Genomic DNA, 21,276 nt, shown 5'->3' with positions numbered 1-21,276 from the left:
GCAGGAACGAAGCAGCACTTCGTCAGGCCCCCCAATCCACTTAGGTCTCGAGCTCCCATAAGGTGATAAACCGACCCCCCGTCCCGTTGTTCACTTCTGCCACGAAATCAGGATCCCCGTTTAGTGAGCCAGCGCGAAAAAAATAAAATAGGTCAATAATATCGGGAATTGCATATATATTGCTATCAATTACTTGTGCTCTCTGCTCACGCAATCAGATTTACCGGAAGAGGTGAGTGAGGTGTCTTGGAAACTGTAGGGCCCGTGAATAATAATTAATCATATTGACCTCCAGTCTGCTATATCAAAAAACATAGAATCGCCCAAACGTACTAAACTACAAGATGCAAACGATTTCAAATTGGTAGTTCTTCACTGGCATATAATTCTTTCCTGCGGGATCGTAGCCTATTTGTCTCGTGAGGTTCAGATTGCCAAGACAGGAACATTCGGCGCCAGTCATTTAGGCGCCTATGGTCAATTATACCTATATCTATTTTGTATATACATAACGAAGTTTTCGGTCAGCGTAAAGGCAGTCCTTTTCGGCCAAGGTTTTCTCGCAGCCGATCGTTCTGGCACATTTCTTGGAGTCGCATGTTTCATGGCCCAAAACTTTATATGCCTTCGTGCATCGTGGCGCGGTAATGGCCAACGCCGATATACCCACTTCTATAAATCTTGCGTATTTTATCTTGGAAGAGTACCCAATAATTAAGGTACTAGGAAACTTGAAATCGCTTGAAAACTTGAAAATTTTTTTGAAAAAGTTGCATAAAATTTCATAAAATACTCTATATTTATGCTAATTCACTAAATATTTTTACGCCCCCTTCAAGCTCGCTCCCTCCAATTGGGGGACTTGAGGTGCGGCAGTTACGGTCCTGTCAATACCTATATCTATACCTATATCTATATGTACTGCTCGTTCAACTGGAAAGTTAAGGCACAATGCATTGAAACAGCAGTGACGTAATCTTAGCAGTCTACTCACAACTTTCCTGCAATCCTAATTGAAAACTCCAGACTCCAAGCCAATCAAGAGTATTTTATATATAAATAAAATTTCATGAATCGATTTTTCAATATTTTTGTGGGGGCCGCAAGAAGGGGCAAGCTGGGGGCCGCGGTTGGGAATCACTGATCTATACCATGTTTGTTTGTCAGTATGTACTTGTCAGAGCTTCGTAAGTTGCAGGGTAGGTATAATGACTTTAAAAATCATTCCAGAACTTGGTATCTACGAACTACGTGTGTTTCCAATACTGGTGTCATAAGCAGAAGAGAAATGGTAGTGATGCGCCGGAAGTTTCAGAAGGCTCGCATCATCCGCAACAACCGCACCCAACTCTCCCAAACGTAGGGAAACCATATTTTGTAAATCTGAAAAGAGGACACTTTTTCAAAATTTTCAGACTTACAATATTGGAGCAAAATCCGGAAAAAATGCTAAATTTTTCCCGACTTTGTGGTCAACTCCCGAAATACAGTTTTTTTCCACCACGTGTTCCGTTGGTTGACTAAAAAAAGTCAAATTTCCGACTCAGCTCCAGAAATAGCCGCTGGAGCGTTACTTCAGTCCTGATTTTCTGTATCTAAGTTAAATTTAATCTTATATTTTACGAAAATTCTCAAAAAAGAGGATACAATTTCACAAACAGAGGATATTTGGGCGTCCTCCTAGGCCACTTCTACAAAAATCAAAAAAGAGGACAAATCCTCTTGAAAGAAGACGTATGATAATCCTACACAAATGAGGTGTCGGCCCAAGCTTCAAGTGTCGAAAATAATTTTTCAAATTATCATAAAATGAGAGTATTTTAGGAATATTTCTTCATTCTGGATTTCGAGAACATTTTTGCAGCTATTCCTCCCCTCAGTAAAACAAATATTTTACGACGTCAACATAGACCAGGGGTGGGCAAACTACGGCCCGCGGGCCGCATGCGGCCCGCAACACCGTTCTGTGCGGCCCGCGACAGTCTAAAGAAACTTTTTTTTAATATTGATAAAATGCGTACTAAAAATCGAATTAATGCAGGGACTTGATTAGCTATTTCTTAGTATATTTCACCATGATAATTCTACGACAGTGGGTCTCAAACTGGTGGGCTCGCTCCCCTTGGGGGCGTGAAAGCATCTGAAGGGGGACGCGAAGCTGAGCGCAACTGAAAAATTTTCGCGCTCCGCGCGATTTACATCGAATTCAAAGTTTTTGCTCTGTATTTAGTCTGAATTGCATATTTAAAAATCTCTCATCCACAGTCGTAACCTTCCATGCCATCAAACTATCCGTTAGGTCTGCTAGCATCCTGGTTGCGTTTTGTGATATGACGATAAGGGGGCGCGAAATCTTTTACCATTATAAGGGGGGGGGGCGTGTCTTAAAAAGTTTGAGAATCACTGATCTAAGGTAAATACTTAATATCACAGCGGGATAGCTGCAACGAGATTGACATAATTTGGATCACGAGTGGGATTTCAGATTGATCACTCTATTTTTAATTATTTCAAAGCTGTGCTTATGAAAAACGAGTCGGGCGTGTCTTAGGTAGATTCGTTTGTATGCGTTGAATTGGGGTATTTATATTTTATCTACACATAGTAGAAGCGTGTTTGAAGCTAACATGGTTATGATGCTGTCAGCATTGTGTGTCCTGGAACTGAACCAAAAGTGGAATTAGTAAATCTATGTACAGATCGCTGCTCACAGATTTAAATTTCAATCATGTTCTAAGAATACGGGCCGATCGACTTTCATCTCAATAGTTTTGACAATTTGGTTATTGAGGTCCGCCAGCCTATGAAATCTCGCCACTATATGTTTCTGACGCGTGTACGATATCATCAAAGCAATGTTTGGCTTGTTTTAAATAAGCACTTACGTATATTATCTCCATGTCCTCACTATATATAATCAAATATCAATATTGCGTTTTGGTTAATAATCCCAATTTTATATAGTGCGGCCCGCGAATGGATTCAGATGTTGAATGCGGCCCGCGAGCTCAAAAGTTTGCCCACCCCTGACATAGACCCTCTTCATATTTTCATAGTGGCCATCGCGATGCTCTAATACACAGCACGCAGCCATGTTGAATAAAATCACTGCGTGTAACCCAACATTACCCACTGATGAGAAGCATTAATTATTACTATGAACCAGTGGTTTTCGAACTTTATTCCCCGCGAGTCAAATCTGGCTTTTATTGGCATCACGCGACCCAAGCTTAACACATCAAAGTGTGCTAGTATGCCTCTTCATATAGGCGTGTATATGAAATATAATGTGCTGACCACCAGTGCTAAGCAACGCAGATTTTATTAATCATGCGTGAAGCACGCGATTTCTAATCTCGGTGGAATATTTTTCTCTGAGGGTCGCATTTGCACCGCGGGGCTCAGATTGCAAGTACTTGACTTCGATACCTATCATTTCGACGACAGGAGATATCAATATCAAAGGTTTTGGCGACTGTCATTTTGGGCCAACTATCATTCCGCACCGTCTTTTGCAGAGCTGTATATGTTGGCGATAAAACCTCATGTAATCATGTGTCCCGGTGTGGAAAGGGTCGGCTTCGAAATGACTGCGTAAAATAGTCCCGAACCCGCGACAGGTTACACAATACTACACTAGAGCATCCGAACGGTATCCGACGTCGTTGATCTTTTTAGGCGATATCAGGAATATACCGTTCTTTCGCAATTGCGAATACAGTCAGATTCATTCGTTAAATTATGCGTACTAAAAGAAATTATGGAGAGCCGAATGCATAGCCTCGCTCTCCCCGTCCCTTTACCCTGTCCGAATTTTGCCCGCAAACGTTAAAGCAGTAGTTCGCGACCTGTATGTCTTTGCTGACACCCTTTCGACAATCAGGGACCCCGTGGAACCCGTAGGTTTGGTTAAATTTCGCTCAATTATCATGCAAACCTAATCTTTCTTGAGCAAATATCAACTGTAGGCAAAGGTGGCCAAAGTAGTCAAGAAAGCTACTCAAGTAGAAGTAGAAGTGGCGACTAAAAAATCTACTCAAGTACGAGTAGAAGTACTTCTTCCATAAGCAACCTAAAACTACATGAAGTAGAAGTAGAATTGACTGACTTTAAATCTGAAAACGATCGTAATTCGTTCCATGGACTGTCAAAAGCTGCAAATGATGCTATGCAGAAAGTGTAGAGAGCTTGATTCATATTGATGCATCCCAGGAGGTGTCAATTATTGACAGAATAAGCAGTCGTCCACATCATGGAATGTAAATGGTAGTATTGATATGGAAATGCAATACCAATCCTTTGTTTACTCGAACACTCCGTTTTAGAGAATATCATGGCATGGCGCCCTTCCCCAGTTCAGTCGAAGAGCAACACGAAGATGTTGTGTCGGATACGGTTTTAACACTTTGCGCGATTAGTATACGTTAATTAAACATATGGCAGATCGTAAAAATGCCATATGGTATATGGCTTTATTTTAGGAAATTATGAGGCCTTACTACACTTGCACTTGCACTTTGCATATTTGTCACTGCATATCTACTGTGAGCGAAGCGCAACGAAAATTCTGGGTATTACATGACTTTTAGGAAAAAATTGAATGTTAGTACTATGTGAAAACGGCCCCGAAATTCTTTAGGCAATCTTTGTTATTGGGGTATTAAACTACTTCCACTTGGCAAACTGAAAATAGCGAAAAGTAAGTAGTTCTAAAATATTACGAAGTAGAAGTAGAAGTAGTGAAAAAAGATCTACTTGAGTAAGTACCAGAAGTAGAAGAAAACTACTTGAGTACTTCTAAAAAGTAGAACTACTTCGTTACTGACCACCTCTGACTTTAGGTTAGTTATAAACAGCAACATAACAACTTTTCTGCAAAATACCATCATACTATTCATGCAGAAATTGGGAAGACTTATGTTATTTGAAAGCGAATTCTGTAGCTGCATTTCTTGAAGTACGCGGTCGTGTCTTGAAAATCTACGCCGTATATTTGTTATGAACGAGTCCGGAAACCCAACTTCCAATAAGATAGGCGGTGGCGAATGTGATAATAACGCTTCCGGTGAAAGCTTTGGCTATGATCGCAACATATATGGCACCAAAATTGAGAAACATATTTACCATGAACAATAAGGTCCAGCCCAGTCATTTTTATCCTGCAGCTCATCTTGAAGTTATTCTGGAATAGCGGTTATGTATGTCAGTGGAGAAAATGCATTTTCGCATACAATTTATTTCAAAACAACTCTAACAGCTATATGTTTGTATCAGAAGGTCATTGGCAATTTGGTAATTCAAATGAGTTTGCAAAGTAGAATTTTCATCTCAGACGGCTATTCTGTTTTGACGAGTCCTCAAGTCATTTCTCTGATATAAAAAATACAGATTCTCTTGTCGACCATTTTTCAAATTTGGAAATTTTACGGACCCACTGAAAATGCTTCGAGGACCCCTAGGATTCCGCGGACTCCTGGTTGAAAACCACCGCTTTAAGAGCTAACCAGAGACACTAATGCTAGACAACTCTTACCATGACATCAAATCAATTCGCGCAATTCTAAGGTAGGCAGATTTCCATGATCAAGCCGACCAGTAACCAGTTTTCTGCGTGTCTCGCTTTTGGTAATAATACCCTGTATCACATGCATATTAAAGATCGCTCTGATGCGGTCGCCGCCCAAATTTGAATCAATTAGGTCGCGACCCATACTTAGAACCTCTGCTGGATGCAATCGATTCTTGTAATGCTATTTAGATATATTTTCGCCTGGATAACATTCCTTTACTAGCAGAAAAGGATACGTTGGATCTCAAATAAGTTGAAACTGGGGCTCTCATAAAGTATACCTACTTAGATAACGCAGATTGACATCAGAATATTTGGAAATCAATTATAAGTCTCTTCCAGTATGTTGGGCTTTCCCCTTGCCCTTTGCGGTACACGAGGCTTTCCTTATCCGTAGTACGATTTATTTGACATGTCCAGAATTGTTTTTAAGGTAAAAAAAGTCAAAATCTTTATTTTCCAGGAAAAAATCGCTCTGCTAATAAATCAAATTCATACAAGGCTCTTATAAAAGAAATACTCCATAAATTTGTGAGGTCGTTGGTTACCTGCCATATTTATCGCGGTATCAATATCGTAAGCTGAAATACCCAATCTTAAATATATCGCATATCGAGAATATTCTGCGAGGGCCATCACCATACCATGCTGCATAGCGTAATCACTCCTAATCCGAATTTAGCCAACAACTTTATCATCAAACAAATGATTCTATTCCTGGTGTCGTATTTCCAAAAACCACTCTCATTGGTAAACTGTACGGTCTTCAGGCTAATGCTTATAAATTCCAATTCGACAAACATGGTAAAAAATCCTGCTCCATACATCTACGAAATAAATCGCATCTCGTCAAATTCCATCATACTTCCTTCCATCCACGGGCCTGCGAGCGAACTAATGAAGAAAAAGATTTATAACCTTTGATTGATTATCCCGATTTTCCTACCGCTGAAGTAATTTTTACGTACTAAAAAAAAGATAGGAAATGCCGAAGTCGGCAATTTGAGAATTGGTGAATTACTGATTAGGCGATTGTCCGTTATACTCGACCAGACACGAAACTTGATATTGGACTCCAGATTAAATCAGTCAGTTAGCCTACTCGATATAGTCCATCTCCATTTATTTGTCCTTAGAAGTGGATCACTCTGACTCTCGACTAAAACGAGGATTATGAAAATCCGTAATCCCTCGCGACGTGGTTACGAAAATGAAGCCCCTGGTGCATTTTGTAGCAAGAAGGGAGGGTGCAGCTCTACGCAGTTAAAATATCTATCCTGACCTCGGGTTAAGACAGTTCGTATTACAAACATAACTGAACGTATCTCGATGAATGCGTGGCTCTGTGGCTAATATAAGAGCTACTACTTCCATTCCTTCAACGCCGCATCGCATTGTGAGTGCATCCGTTCTGAACACGAATGGTGCTTGAAAGCGTAGCGATGCCGCTAATGATTGTTCGTAGCCGTTGATGTATATTGCCAATCTGAGAGAGGAATACTGGAATCGCGGATTGTTCAAGCATTAACCAGGCAGCCGCTACATAGTTCTGATTACTGGACGGATGTGGATACACCTATATAGGGTTGCATTTAAAACAAAATTGAATATAAAACAAACAAGTTTTAAACAAGTCTCTATTGTTTACGACATGCTTTTATTGTTTTTTTTTTTGGTTTAGCCATGTATTCACGAATCTTCATTTTGGCGTCATATTGGAATGACATCGACAAATTGAAAAAGACGAAAAGGGCGTCCGACCACTGTTTTGAAAGGACAAAAAGTATGTGACCCGCTGTACATCGTTATGCTGCATTTTTAGGGTCCGTCGGCAGTCATCATCATCAGATCACCCATTTCGTAGCAATAATATATATATATGACATTTGGGCAGACTTGTACAAACTACCAATTTAGTTACTTGCCGTGCAACTAACTAACGGATTTTTGAGTAGTTCAAGTTCTAGTTGCTGATTTCAGAGACTCAGTAGTTCTAGTTTGAGTTCTAGTTGCAGATTGCGTAGATTCAGTAGCTACTCTTTATGTAGTTCAAATGAGAATGAGGGGTAATTGACGTAGTCTGTCGGAAAAATAGTCTCTAAATCAGGGGTCACCAACCCGGTGCCCGCGGGCACCAGGTAGCCCGCGAGGACTAGATGAGTAGCCCGCGAGCCCATTCTAAAAATAGGTGGAATAGCAGCATTCACCAATATTCGTCAGATTATTACCAGTGAGCTTTTAAATATATAGATTGATTGATTCAGCTATTCTTGTTTTAAACACATTAACATGTAACTTACATATACAAACACTTGAAAATATCTTCAATTACAATTAGTAATATATAGATGTACTTGATAGAATCACCAGAAATTCAAGATATGGCGTATTGCCTATAAAGGCGACATGACGGAATGCCGTCCACGGTCTTCTTGAAATGGTGGGGGGTTCCGTTACGATAGCTCGGCGACCAGGACAATGCCAAAGTAATAAACAATATTACTATTCGGAGTCAGATAGCCGTGAAGTACTAGCAGATTTTCAATATATGTATTGTATACCCATTACGTATTGCATCTTTTTGCACAGCTTGTTTCTGTTACACTCAACGCAGTTTAATATACCATGTTTCTAACTTTCTGTAATCGTTGCTGCTGTCCGGTATAATGAAATCTTGTCATTTCTGGATGCTGAACAGTTGGAGATTGAAATTGTAACACTGCAAAATGACCTCCACCTCAGTCTGCAGCAAACGTTTGGTGCATTATTGTCACGGAAAAGTACAGTGGTGTATGCGCAGCAGCTATGAAGGTTGCAAGCGTCTATGGTTCAACTTATCGTTGTGAATCAGCCTTTTCGGACATGAATTTCATCAAAAACAAACACAAAACACGCTCAATCAATGCACATCTGGAACACTCACTCAGAATTGCAGTGTCAAGTTACATACCAGAGTACAGCGCACTAGTTGATATCATACAATGCCAGGCATCCCACTGACTGCTATAGAAACATATAACATGATGTCCAGTCCTGCCCAGTGCTATGAATATCAAAGCGAAAATTCAGTGTGGTGCGGGTAAACGGTGGGAGTAAATAGTAGCCCGCCGCTTCAATCATTACGCAAAAGTAGCCCTCGGTTGCCAAAAGGTTGGTGACCCCTGCTCTAAATGATAATTTTCAGGATAAAACTACCTATTGCTCTATCAGTACACTACAGCGCACATGTTAGTACTAGACTACTAGATGGGATGATATTAACTAATCCAAGCCCCTATTCACCTCCTCAAGGAAAATGATGATATTATGAGTGCGAGCCATTCTATATCACTCGAGCAGAGTTGAAGAAAGCTGGTTGAACAGTATTGAACTCAAAACTGAACAGTGAACACAATAACTTGGACACGGACTCGAGTCACAACACTATGACTTGGACTCGTCCCTCTACTTACTGACTTGGACTCGGACTTGTCTCGGTGGTGAATTGAAAATGACTCGACTTGACTCGAAACAGAACTAGAAAACTGAGATTGACTTGTGACTCGGAACCTTGTGACTTGATTACAATCCGGTTATCTTCATCTTCTTTTTGTATGACAATTTTCGGTTGGTTTGCACCTCAATGCACATGTTCGCGACACACTACATGCATGTTGCGACCCGTGTATAGTCATTGAACGATTGCGCGATCTATAGATTTACTGACACTCCATTGGTGTGTAACAAATAAATTGACCGCAACCAATTTGATTTCAGTTGTGTAGACATAAACAAGTATACTTGGTCACCAGTGACCAACTCCAGACTTCAGCATTTTATTTTTTACAGAATCTAAAAATCGAGATAAGATGGCGCTATACCTGTCGTTTTATCATGAAAAAGTATTTCCACTTGGTATTCAGGTACGAATTTTTATCAATGTTATTAACTATTTGTTTCATAGCATCTGAATCGAGATCAACTATATAGTGATTCGAGTAAGAGACAATTATCTCCACTACGATTATTTTTCACCCTTGGGCTTTTATTGCCGCGACTAATAGGTTTAGTTCAATGTTGATCACTAATAAAGGGTCACCACTTTCACCGCGGTGCCAAATTTGCCTAGTTTATTCATACCGTGACTGAAAAAAAATCCAGCTGGGTCCTGCTGATGTCCCTATATTTCATATAGGCTGATTACTAAATGTCTATAAGCGCGTGTGTGTATATCAGTGATTCCCAACCGCGGCCCTGAGGGCCGCATGCGACCCCCACAAAAATATTGGAAATCGACTTTTGCTTGGCTTGGAGTCTGGAGTTTTCAATTAGGATTGCAGGAAAGTTGTGAGTAGACTGCTAAGATTACGTGACTGCTGTTTCAATGTAATGTGCGCTAACTTTCCTGTTGAACGAGCAGTACCTATAGGTATAGATATAGGTATTGACCGGACCGTAACTGCCGCACCCCAACCCCCCCAATTGGGGGGAGCGAGCTCGAAGGGAGCCCAAAATTATTTAGTGAATTAGCATAAATTATAGAGTCTTTTATGAAATTTTATGCAACTTTTCAAAGTTTTTTCGCGCTGTGCGCGATTTCAAGTTTCCAAGCACCTTAACTATTGGGTACTCTTCCACCAAGATAAAATACGCAAGATCTATAGAAGTGGGCATATCGGCGTTGGCCATTACCGCGCCACGACGTACGAAGACATATACAGTTTTAGGCCATGTAACATGCGACTCCAAGACGTGTGCCAGAACGATCGGCAGCGAAAAAACCTTGGCCGAAAAGGACGGCCCTTACGCTGACCGAAAACTTCGTTATGTATGTACAAAATACATATAGGTAGCCTATAATTGACCATAGGCGCCTAAATGACTGGCGCCGAATGTTCCTGTCTTGGCAATCTGAACCTCACGAGACAAATAGGCTACCATCTCGCAGGAAAGAATTATATGCCAGTGAAGAACTACCAATTTGAAATCGGGTGCATCTTTTAGTTTAGTACGTTTGGGCGATTCTATATTTTTTGATATAGCAGACTGGAGGTCACGAAATAACATCACGTAACGAAGTCGTACCAACGGGTCCGCCCGTCCGAATACGTTTAATTATTATTTACGGGCCCTACAGTTTCCAAGACACCTCACTCAGCTCTGCCGGTAAATCTAATTACGTGAGCAGAAAGGACAAGTAATTGATAGCAATATATATGTAATTCCCGATCTTATTGACCTATTTTATTTTGAATTATCGAAAATTTTCGCACTCCACGCTGGCTCACTAGACGGTGATCCTGATTTCGTGGCAGAAGCGAACAACGGGACGGGACGGGGGGGGGGGGGGGTCGGTTTATCACCCTATGGGAGCTCAAGACCTAAATGTTTTGGGGGGACTGACGAAGTGCTGTTTCGTTCCTGCCAACGGATATACGCCCGAAGATGTTTAATTATTATTGAGTGGTCTTACCTTTTCAAACACAACTCACTCGGCTCAACCGGCCAATCTGATTACGTGAGCAGAGAGAGGATCAAAATTGATACCAATGTATATGCAAATAGCCGATTATATTGACCGATTCAATCATGAATTATAAAAAATTTTCGCGCTTGTCACGATTACTTGAGACAAGCTGCCTAAAACGGACACCCGATTTAGATGCTAAATAGCGGTGAACAGCCATCTAGCCTGAGGGGGTCTGGGGAGCTTCGAAGTTCGGTTTTTCACCCAATGGGAGGGACAAGAGCAACGTTTTTTTTTTGGGGGGGGGCTGACGAAGTGCTGTTACGTCCCTGGGTGTTGATAACTAATTTACGGATATATGTGCAACAAGTGACTCACGATTGAATACGCTGAGATGTGTACTCCTTAGCCGGCAAAAAGCAGCATAATTGGTAGTCCTATAGCTCGCGACCCCAGCGTCCGAATAATTTGATATGCCGATGTTTATCGAAAGCAAGTGTCGCACTGATTGCAAAAACACGAATTGAAATCTCGCTAGGGCATTAAAACTACTCCGAAATAGCCAGCAAAGGTTGATTGCTCTGAACAACGGAAGCGCGACAACACAATGGCCAATGGAGTCAAGCGAATGATCAGAACAATGCCAATTTTCATATTTTGGTGACTATTTTGGGTTCCTTTCATTGCCGTGGTATTCGTGCGGCCCCGACCGTACTCTGAAATTCTAAATTTGGCCCTGCCACCGAAAAAGGTTGGGAACCACTGGTGTATATGTTTGATTTAATTCATCTTTGATGTATTAAAAGACACCTAAGTATGGATATTCCGTCCTTTGTTTCAATGCGACAGATGAAGATTGAACCCGGGACAGTCAGTTTAGAAGCGGAAGGCGTTACACAAATACACAGCGTTCGTGATGCATTGGCAGTGACGATATCAATTCATTGGGTCGTCAACATGCAATTGTTACAAATGAATAAAAATTTTCACTTACAGGACTTTAATGTCAATTTTTCTCACACCTTACCCATTTTAATCCCGAGTTCTGCTATTCACACCAAACTCTCTTAGATTTGTGACTAATTTGAAAATGAATTCCCAGGAATAATGAGGAATCAGCAATTTATGTCAACATGTGAGGCATTACAAACATACTTGTATAAACATAATAGAGTAACTATGGCATTCTTAATAGGAAAGGGTGCATGGTATCCGGATTGCATGGGCGTTTTACGAGGATGAGTTGGTATATCCGGATAGGAGAGAGTAGTATCTGGAGATTGAGCATTTAACGAGGCCATCCGGACAGGATAGGCAGAGGTGGTCAAAGTAGTAAAGAAAGCTACTCAAGTGGAAGTAGAAGTAGTGACGAAAAAATCTATTCAATTACTAATAGAAGTACTTATTCAATAAACAACCTAAAACTACTTGAAGTAGAAGTAGGATTGACTGACTTTAAATCTACTCAGGTAAGTAAGTAATTGTGAAAACGATCGTAATGCGCTCACATGGACTGCCAAAAGGTGCAAATTGAGCTAAGCGAAAGGTGCCGAGTTTAATTCATATTGATGCATGCCAGGAGGTATCCAATTTTAGACAGCATAAACATTCGTCCGCATCATGGGATGAAAATGATAGCATTGAAATGGAAATGCGATACTAATCCTCTGTTTACTCCAACAGCACGTTATAGAAAATATCATGGTATGGCGCCTTCCCCCATATTATAAGTCCCGTAGTTTAGTCGAAGGGCAATACGGAGAAGTGGTATAGGATACGGTGTAAACACTTAGCGCGATTAGTACACGTTGATTGAAAATATGGTAGATCGTAAAAATGCCATATGGTGTAGCTTTATTTCCGGGAATTAAATGCGTTACTTCAATTTTTTTTATGCTTCAACATGCATGCTATCCAAACAAAAGAACTGATATTAGTTAGAACTCAAAGTATATGATACTGGGAATTGAAAGTGAAATATAAATACTACTTCTAAAAGCGGATTCATGTATTTCATGTCTTTAGTCCAGAAAGTTTCGAAGGTTGGTATGCTAAAACAGATCTGAAACTAAAGAAAAAGTGAGAGTCCGCTTTTCCAGATTAGGACACGCCATGGACTGCTAGATTACGATATAATAAGTAAATGTCAGATTGCGGAACATCAGTTTCAAACGTTACGATGAGCCATATATGCTGTGATGAAATATTTCGTATACCGTAATTTTCCATGTATAATGCGCAAAATTTTGTCGCTTTTTTGCCCAAAAATAGGGGGTGCGTATTATACATGGGAACAACAAGCCTTGAAAAAAATATCCCTCGATAAAAACTTGAAATCACACCTTTCTTCATGTGTGTTTCCAATCGCCCATCACTTTCAGCCATCGCGCCCAGTAATTCGTATTATTATTGTAACGCACTACCAATTAGCGAGAAGCGTGTTGCCAGTTAACGAGAGTCGTCTGCACAGCACGCGATCTCCGGCTGAGTTAGTTTGCCGTTTGTACGCGAGTAGTTTGCCGATTGTGCGCGAGCGAAATTACGTCGTTGATTGCTGCAAGCGCGCGCGCCAATCCTTGCTAATTCATCGCGTCAACGACAGGTCTGAGCTATCGCCAGGGCCGTAACAGCACTTCGCCAGCCCCCCCCCCAAAAACGTTGGTCCTGGGCCCCGCATAGGGTGATAAACCGAACTTCTGAGGAGCGAAGCCCCCCAGACCCCCCTCAGGCTGTCCGCTGTTTACCGCTGCTTATCATCTATATTGAGTGTCCGTTTAGTGAGTCAGCTTTTATCCCCTAAACACGCGAAGCGCGAAAAATTTCTATAATTCATCACTGAATCGGGCAATATGATCGGGAATTGCATATATATTGCTATCAATTTTTATCCTTTCTCTGCTCAAGTAATCAGATTTACCGGTACAGCAGAGTGAGGTGTGTTTAAAAGGGTAGGGCCCCTCAATAATAACTAAACATCTCCGGGTGTATTGTATACCCGTTGGCAGGAACGAAACAGCACTTCGTCAGGCCCCAAAAAACTGGAGTCTTGGGCTCTCATAGGGTGACAAACCGACCCGCCTTCACGTCGTTTACATTTGCCACGAAATTATAGATGTACTGCTCATAGTAAGCCAGCGCGAAGCGCGAAAATCGAAAATTTTCGTTAATTCATGATAAAATCGGTCAATAAGATCGGGACTTGCATATATATTGCTATCAATTTCTTGTCCTCTATGCTCAGTTGCTCACGTAATCAGATTAACCGGTAAAGCTGAGTCAGGTGTTGTCTTGGAAAATGAAGAGCCCTTAAATAATAATTGAACATCTTCGGGCGGGTGGACCCGTTGGTATGACTTCGTTACATGATGTTATTTCGTGATCTCCTGTCTGCTATATCAAAAATATATAATCTCCCAAACGTAGGCTACTAAACTAAATGATTACACGATTTCAAATTGGTATTTCTTCACTGGTATATAATTTTTCCCTGTGGGGTGGTATTTGTCTTGTGAGGTTCAGATTGCCAAGACAGAAACATTTAGACGCCAGTCATTTAGGCGCCTATAGACTAATAAATAGGGATGGTGTGAACGTGAGGTTCACGTTCGCGTTCTGTGTGTGAACCTCAGAAATTTAGAGGTTGACGTTCACAAATGAACCTTGGTAGGTTCTGCTATGTGAACCTTTTTCATATATTAGTATTTCCACTTCATTATAACATCTTTGATTGAAATTTATTGCATTTCAACTGCGAGCCACTCTATGCATGGCGCTGGCAGCCTAAAAAATATCAACGCTAAACGAGCACGCACCTTGACAATCGCAAAAATGTTACTTGCTTCGTTACAAAAGTTTGCTCGGAATATCCACCTTTCCGTTAGTGAATATTTGGTGACTCTCTGCTGCGAGCTTGACCCGCAATCACACAATATCAAGAACGAAATACACTACATGCTGGTAGTCAGCAAATAATGCTTATTCAATCAATCAATGAAATTGATGTCGTTGTCTGATGTAAAAAATCTAGCAGGCGTACGGGTCAATCTTCATTCCATATGTTTATTATATAATTAAAACCAAATCCGTGCGATTGGAGTGTTGGCTTGGCTACGGTTGCATAACTTGTTAATGGGGTAATCCGCAATATCGGTAGCAAGTATAGAAAACCGTTCTACACTCTACTCAATATCAACGTACCAATAATACCCAGACGCCGAATACATTGTCCGGTCTCGCTTAGACCGTTAAGGCGTAAGCTAATATCCCTTGCAAGTTCTCGTCGAAATTGTTGGCAGAGCAACGAAAGATATTGACTTTACGGGACTATTATATCAGTTGATTGCCCCAGTGGATACATTTGACGACGTTTAAACCGTCAATATGTACTTCAGCATTGTGGCATCATGTGGCGCGAGTATTCGCTAGGTCTCGTGTACAATAATATGCACTATCATTTCACTGTAATGTAGGGTTGGAATTAGCAATGACGTTCACGTTCGCGTTCACACAGAACCATTCAAAAAGGTTCGCGTTCACACGAACCTGAACCTTTCAGAGGTTCACACCATCCCTACTAATAAACCTACATGTATTTTGTATATATAACGAAGTTTTCGGTCAGCATAAGGGCAGTCCTTTTCAGCCAAAGTTTTCTCGCTGCCGATCGTTCTGGCACACTTCTTGGAGTCGCATGTTACATGGCCTAAAACTTTAGATGTCTTGGTGCGTCGTGGCGAGGTAATGGCCAATGCTGACTGATATGCCTATTTCTGTAAATCTTGCGTATTTTTTCTAGTGGGAGGAGTACCCAATAATCAAGAAACTTGGCAACTTGAAATCGCGCGCTGCGCGAAAAGTTTTTGATAAAGTTGCCTAAATTTTCAAAAAATACTCTATAATTTATGCTAATTCACGAAATAATTTTGGGCCCCCTTCGAGCTAGCCCCCCCCCCCAATTGGGGGGTTTGGGGTGCGGCAGTTACGGCCCTGGCTATCGCGTACGCAAGAGGCCATGTGCGAAAGATATAATTGCTTGCGTAATCAGTCGCCTGTTCAACAGGCCTGGTGCGCACGAAATAACCGTTGGGCTGAGCAATCGTATCTGTAATAGACCTCGTGCGCAAGACGTCGTGTCGCTAGCCTGAACTATTACGTCGCCGGCCTCGCAGGCTCTGGCTGCTATCTACTATCGTTTAGAGATAATGCCGTTAATTGCATTATGATTGGCGATGGATATGTCATGATTGCTCAACAGTGATACCGCAAAATAGAATGACATCGTATGCTAAAACACAACTATTCATGTACTGCGAATGCAGGGTGCGTACTATACATGGGTACAGGATTTTTCCCAGAATTTACACGCCATTTTAAGGGTGCGTATTATACATGGCGGCGCACTATATTCGGAAAATTACGGTAGATGAAGGGCGACAATGCAGTGTGAACGGAACCACGTCAATCCGCTGCCTAAATTATATTCACCGTTAGTTTCGTGATATCATACTGGTTACCCCGTAACTACTGCGCGCGAAGCGCGACGAAAATTCTGAGCTTTAATGAACTTTATGAAAATTAAATGCTGATAATCCATGAAAACAGCCCTGGAATTCCTCTGGCTATCTTCCTGAATGGAGGATTAAACTACTTGAACTTGACAAACTGAAAACAGCGAAAAGTAAGTAAGTACATCACAAAATATCGCGAAGTCGAAGTAGCGAAAATTAGATCTACTTGCGTAAGTAGCACAAGTAGAGGAAAAATACTTGAGTACTTCGAAAAAGTAGAAGTACTTCGTTACTGACCACCACTGAGGATAGGTTGGTATACCCGGATTGGAATTTAGACGAGGTACCCGTAGATGCAGTTTGGTATATCCGGATAGATAGGGGTGAGTAAATCACCCAATCTTTACTATAGGATGGGTGGATGATCCACCGTTATGGTAAGTTGGGTGGGAGTATGAACCACTTTTAAGGGTTGTTACAGTTATTATACGGTTTTGTATAATCGTTTTTTAATCAACCGCACACAAGTCGATTACCAAACGGGCTTTCAGCAAACACGAAATGCAAACACCACGCATTCAGCTCCGTCGAATTAACTTTTGAACCATGTAAAAGTGTCCTCTTTTGAGGATCGCAAAATAGGCTTGGATGTCAAGGTCTTCATAAGAACCATCATGTACTCATATCCCTAAAACAGCTTGTTTTCTTGCAGATTGAAAATGCTTGCTGGGAGAAATTGCGTTTAAGAGTACGACACAAAGGTCGCGAAGGCTCCAGTTCGTCGAAGGTTTGAAAAATCCACATGTTTGTTTTAATGCTTCGGCCTGGTGGCTTGAAAAATAAGCCCGAAGGCTAACAAGGAGTGTTAGCACATTAGAGGTCGCTATACCGTAAGATGCGATGCTACAACTTATGTGGAAAGTTTTGGCCAACCAGCGACGGTCATTTAGGCCAAGTTTTAGTCGCCTCCTATCGTTTTGCCACGGCACTTTTCCAACGGTAAGGTGACCAAAATTTCACGTTTTTATATGTTCTAATGAAGAATGGGTTGGGCACAAAATGAATGTGTCTCATAAGCCTGCGCCCGCTCGTTGCACAACCCTGCACCAAATCATCCCAACTGTCTTCGACGGTGTTTTTTATTGAAAAAAAGTAGGGCTGGGCAAAATCGAGTACCTGAGTGATTCGATTCTGAATCACGTAAAATGCTTCGAGTCGAGTCGAGTATTCGAGTATCACTCATTATGACGTCACAACATAATGTAATATGTCAAAGTTTAAATATGTATCTTTTACCCCACCACAAAGAATATTATGCCTGTTATCCATCACATCGAAGATAGTTTGGTATTTTTACGACCATACGGGTTTCATTGCACTTTGTGAGAATATTATGGGATGATCATGACTTTGGAAATATGGTATTTTCAGTAACGTCCGTAGCTTTGTACTATATGTCTCGTATGCTGCGATATGGCTAATCAAGGTTTGGAGGCTTCGACAGGGGAAATTGTAACGAAAGTACAATTCTCGTTGATAAATTAACTTGCAGTGGCGAGGAGCCTCTAATAATTTCAGTACTCGAAAAAATCAACTTTTACTACTCAACTCGAATCATTAAAATTATTACTCGATTCAGATTCGAGTACTCGAATCATTGTGCCCAGCTCTAGAAACAAGTCGGAGAAATCCTATTTTGAATAGTTTAACTTCATCGTGCTGGCTCGGAAAACGGTGTTCGTCGCCTCGCCGGTATAGTTTTGGTATTGATAGGCAATGACGCCGCTCCGACAAATTATAATTGCAAACAAAATGAACACACATTAGTTAGACGATCGCCACGTCAAGGAATATATAATCATGATATCAACAACTGTAAGAGTGAAAGCTACATGAATTCGTACGATTAATATATAAACAGTAGGGGGAAATAAACCACGCACCAGATGAATATAATGAAGAGCCTTCAATGGCGTGGGCAGACATGTTCACCGAAATAGATCTTCTAAGCCAGTGTTTCTCAACATTTTTGTCTTCGCGGACCCCTTTGGTGGTGAGCGAGAAAGGTGACTTTTTTTAGTCAACCGACCGCGAAGTGGGAAAAAAATTACCATATTTTCAAGATTTACCACCGGTATTTTAAGTTAGAAAATTTTGAAAAAGAGTCCCCCTTTCCCGATTCCGAAACATGGAAAACCTAATGTTATCTGTAGTCCGAAACTACAGAATATATCTCATGTTGCTCCTGACAATGTTTTTCAACTGTGTTCCATGAAAGAACGATGTTCAGTTACATCAGCAAGAAATGATAAACTATAATGTCCTCGAGGCGAACTGCTGAAGTGACGACATTTCGTCTACTTTTGTACTCGCTATACTGGTATCACCTGTGAAGAGCTAGTTTCACGATCTGTAAGAAGTGTCCTATAGTTGGATTAAACCTAAAAAGCCCCAATTAGCACAGACAAAAGTCCACTACAATCAAATACCATATACGTATTTGAGAGCACTGTAACATCATTCAAGTCAATAAGGCAATATCATTGATGGAAAAACAGCATCATCCTCAGCCCGAGCAGAACATTCTTGAAATGACATAGATGGCTTGAAATATTTCTGTGGCAGTCCTAAATTTGCATTGTCAGTTTCTTTCTGAATCCGAACCAAATTCCTTTTCTGAGATCCTGACTTACATTAAGCATGTACTCCCGGCATTGTACCAGATACTTGACTACAGTAATTAGGACATACTGATGCTACGAATTACAACATGACATATAAATGATGTGATACCAAACTCATCGTAGCTAATGAAATGTACCGTTGTCAACTGACGAGTGCGCCTTACTAAATATGCTGTTTACCGAGTCATCTTTAGATTGAACTGGTAGCCCATTTCAAGAATGTAATGGTAAAAATTGTCTTCTGCAACAACTGGTCTTACGGCAAGTTTTAGTTGCAGTCAAATCCGTGGAAAGTTGCACTTATTTTTCATAAGAGTTGCATTTATTTTTCACTAAAGCTGCATTAAAAAGGTACATTTATGGATAAGTTCCTTGACATTATTAAGGTATGAGATACTCGAATCGACCCGTATCCAAGGCACTGTAGCAAAACTCAGTGTTCAATCAACAACCTGAAAAAATTGACCCAGTGGTAATATAATTTTTGCCGGTCTAGCCTGAATGTACCTTAAGTCGGAAATGACCTCAAATTTAAATGACAGTGATCTATTTACATGTAGTACCAAATATTTCCAGTAAATATTTAGTTGCATGAAAAATTAACATATGATATGAAAGCTGGCATCAAGAACTAGCAAGTAGAATCTCAAACAAAGATATACTGCAAAATTTTGATGAAGTGAAATATACACTGCTTCCACTAGGAAGTATATATTGAATAATAATTCAGACCATGTTACAATATGACCTCATTAACATAAAATCAAAGTAAGCTCTTTTACCGTGCACAGAAATTCAATTATCGAACACCGTTTACAGTACCATATTCTACATGGGTACAGGTATTTCACCTTTATTAAAAAATGGTAACTAAAATTTGCATAAATTTAGAAAGGGGTGGGGCTCATAAAATCAAAGTAATCTCTTTTAGCGGGTGCAGAAATTTAATGATCGACCACTGTTTACGGTACGATATTCTACATGGGCACATCTATGTTCACGGTTTTCCGCAAAATGGCAACCAAATATCTCGTAAATATAGAAGGGGCCCCCTCATAAAATCAAAGAAGCTCTTGTAACGGGTGCATATATTTGATGATCAACCACTGTTTACGGTGCTATATTCCATATGGTTATCTATATTTTCACAGTTATTTGCAAAATTATAACTAACATTCGCGTAAATATAGGATAGGGGCATTAGCAAATGGCAAAATGGATGGAGATCATAAAATCAATGTAAGCTCTTGTAACGGGTGCATAAATTTAATGATCGACTACTGCTCACGGTACCATATTCTACAATGGTGCATGGATTTTATTGGTTATTCGTAAAATGATAACTAAAAATGAGAATTGATGATTGACCCCTCCTCACGGTACAATACCATATTCTTTATGGATACAAGGATTTCCGCGATTATTCAGAAAATGGTAATACTTGAAAAAAAGCGCATAAACCGGAGAAATAGTGGGAAAATGCGCGTAAACCGAGATAAGGGGCCCTAGAAAGCGCGTAAATCAACCAGGGGGCCCTAGCCGACCGCCTACCTCGCCTGCCTTAAAAACCACCACTGATTATTGAAAAGCTTTCGTAAGACAGAGTATTGACCAACCAAGCTCATCTGACGCAGATAATCGCTTTGCTGAGAGTACCCTATGAATGAGTTGTTTGGCGAGTTCCAGAAAATAAGCTATTCGGTCATCCGATCCAATCACGCTTTCTGTTACTGCAAATTAGTTGTGGTCGGTAGCATATATGTTTCTACAGGGAAAAGTTGATGAGTGTGACCGTCACATGCTGCGTTTTTTTTGTGGTGGCAAGATGGTGATATTACGAAACCATCAAAGGATAAATGCATGACAGCATTCTTGTTTGGTGCTGTTTGTTCGCCGAGCTGCGCAAATTTCGCTCTTCGAAAATCAGCATTTGACAATGCTGCGGAGTTCGAATCTGATACAGTAGAAGCTTTCCAGAATTGTTTCTCTGCTCACGTAATCAGATTTACCGGTAGATCTGAGTGAGGTGCGTTGAAAAAGGCAGAAGGCGGAACCGTTGGAATATTTACT

At 40.7% G+C, this 21,276-nt stretch overlaps 1 long non-coding RNA gene across 1 annotated transcript in view; it reads left to right on the top strand.

The window, feature by feature from the left end:
• The window catches only part of LOC145449025 (uncharacterized), a 567,369-nt gene that overhangs the window by 545,099 nt on the left and 994 nt on the right, over positions 1-21,276 (top strand). The gene's annotated exons all lie outside the window — the stretch shown is intronic.

This window comes from Botryllus schlosseri, chromosome 10, assembly GCF_051294905.1.
Source record: "Botryllus schlosseri isolate E-star chromosome 10, Bs_hap1, whole genome shotgun sequence".
Taxonomy (NCBI): domain Eukaryota; kingdom Metazoa; phylum Chordata; class Ascidiacea; order Stolidobranchia; family Styelidae; genus Botryllus; species Botryllus schlosseri.
This window is presented reverse-complemented; position numbering and strand designations above follow the sequence as displayed.